Consider the following 2721-nt stretch of genomic DNA (forward strand, 5'->3'; position numbering starts at 1 on the left):
AAGTATCATTTTACTGTGCATGACTAACTGCCATAATTGTTAAAGTATACCCACCAAGAAAGAAAATTCACATAATGCAAAAATCTGGGTGCATAAGAAGTTTCATTGACAGCATTTCTTTTCACACACCATTCACAAATGTGATAACAATGGGAGGATATCATAGTGGTACCCTTTACTACACAATGTCACATGTTTCCCTCATTCCTCATGTTTAGAAACATTGTTACCAAATGGTTCAATTGGCTCTGAGCACTGTGCGACTTCATTTTTGAGGTCATCAGTCCCCTAGTACTTAGAACTACTTAAACCTAACCAACCTAAGGACATCACACACATCCATGTCTGAGACAGGATTCGAACCTGCGACCGTAGCGGTCGCACAGCTCCAGACTGTAGTGCCTAGTACCACTCGGCCCATTGTTAACATTGAATATGTAAATCTTTCAACCATCTAAGCCATTATCCATTTTCTGAAACCTATTTCCTGTGAAAATTCCTAGAACTTATTTTACATCACTGCTATAGCAAACTGGTACCTCCTTTTACAGCTTGTTCTTAAAAGTGAGAAAGACAGAAACATCTAACAAATTAAAGCTCATACATAGACTCATCGAGAGTTGTCACAATATTGAAGTACTGCAGTTGTATCTTGAACAAAATGAAATTGGAACAGAATCAGAAGAACTCTCCACCACACAGCATAAGCTATCCTGTGTAATATTCTTTAATGGAAGTAACCATAACCAAGTAGATCAGAGAGTCTTAATGTAAAGTATATATTCACTGCACACGATTACAAATACAAATGTTTTATTCCACTGTTGAGCATATTTACATGCAATTGGTGTCATCAGCGTTTACATAATAATAACAATAATAATAATATAAACTTTGACATGACAGATGTTATTAACTACAGTATAATAATCCAGGAAGGATGCAATATATATTTGTGCAAATGTAAATAACAACTAGAAGTTTCCTAATAGATCAATTACAAGATAAATGAACTACATAGTTCAGTGAATGACAAATAGATATATGTATAGTTTACAGTTAATTAATAGTTCATTCTCATAATGAAAGTGTGTCATTTGTCACATACTCAAGGAATTCTCGAGCAGAGTAAATTACTTTACTTTTGATCCGCCTCAAAAAACTACTTTTAAATTTATTTACTGGCACTGCGGAGCTCCGTAGCTGCGAAAATGAGGCGATCGTTTGGTGGCGCGCGTGTGTTTAAAGTTCGCGCGCTGCATGATGGCGCTGGTGGGGGTCAGTCGGCATTGGAAGGGCGGCAGCCCGTGATGTCAGTGTGCCGGACCGGTGAGCGTGCTTTGGGCGTGTCCTCATTCTGTCGGCAAGTGACAGCAGCAGCAGGCACTGGCTGCAACTGTCCGTAGCAATGTGCATGAAGGTCCGCGTTGCAGGTCATTGGTGCTGATGTCCCGGAAGCACTTGCGCGAGTGTGGTACCGTCGAGACTCGAACGCGGGTCCAGGAGCTGCTACAGACAAGCAGGGCAGTGTGGAGTGCGATGTCGGGAGCTCGACAACAAAGCAAATGTGGTAAACTGGTACAGATGCCGATCTGGCCTCAATGCCCGACACGGCGGAGGCAAAGAGACATGAACACGGGTCCAGGAGCTTTGACGAACGCGTGGGTCGGTGTCCGGCGATCGACTGGAGTTACCAACCAAAGGCACTTGCAGCAGGAGGCCGGGTCTCTACAGCGGATTGCAGCACATGGGCGCCGGATTGTGATGGGATAGGCGGCTCGGGCACATGATTGCTGGTTTGGGTGTTGTGGCACGCTGGCGACCAAGCACGGCCGTTTGAATCAGACGCGGTAGCCGGCGTGCGTGACGTAGTCCGCTGGCGGCTGTGGTGGGGGTGACTGATGCGCCTGTGGTGGTCGCGGTCCTGATGGCCATGCCAGCTGCCTGGTCATGGTGGTGGGTGGTGCACATGTCGGCATTGTGACAGTAGGCTGCAGCTTTGCATCACTGGCGGCTACAGGTGCTGGCTCTGTCAGACCGCTGGCAGAAGGAGTGTCGTCTGTATTCAGATCTTTTGCCGGGTCGAAGAAATGCATGGCTGATGGAGCGGGCAAGACGTAGGCTGGTTTGACGAAGTCGACTGACACTGTCGACAGCTTCCTGTTGCACTCAATGACCAGCGTTTTGTCTCCTTGGGCGATCACGTGTTGTGGTCCACCGTAAGGCGGTCGGAGAGATGGCTGTACTGTGTTGGTATGCAACATGACGTGCTTGCATTGCTGCAGGTCAGCGTGGACGAATATCTTCCCGGTGCCGTGCCACGTCGGTGCGTGCGCTCGGAGGCCGGCCATGTGAGTGCGCAGACGTTCTGCCAGAGTGGGTGCCATGGCGTTGTGTGGGAGTCTTACATCTTTGACAAAATCGCCTGGGATTGTCAGAGATTGCCCGTAAACGAGGTCGTCAGGTGATGCGCTGATCTCCTCCTTCAGCGTTACTTGGAGACCGAGCAGCACCAGTATGAGGGCCTCTTGCCATGAGGTGTCGTGGCAGGTTAGAGGGGCTTTCAGAGTCCTGTGGAACCGTTTGACCATGTCATTCGACGCCGGATGGTAGCTGGTTGTCCTGTGTGACTGGGTGCCACACAGTCTGCAGATGTGCGTAAACAATACGCAGTCCAACTGGCGGCCGCGATCAGTTGTCACGTGACTGGGACATCCGAAG

Source organism: Schistocerca serialis, chromosome 3, assembly GCF_023864345.2.
Source record: "Schistocerca serialis cubense isolate TAMUIC-IGC-003099 chromosome 3, iqSchSeri2.2, whole genome shotgun sequence".
In the NCBI taxonomy this organism is placed as follows: domain Eukaryota; kingdom Metazoa; phylum Arthropoda; class Insecta; order Orthoptera; family Acrididae; genus Schistocerca; species Schistocerca serialis.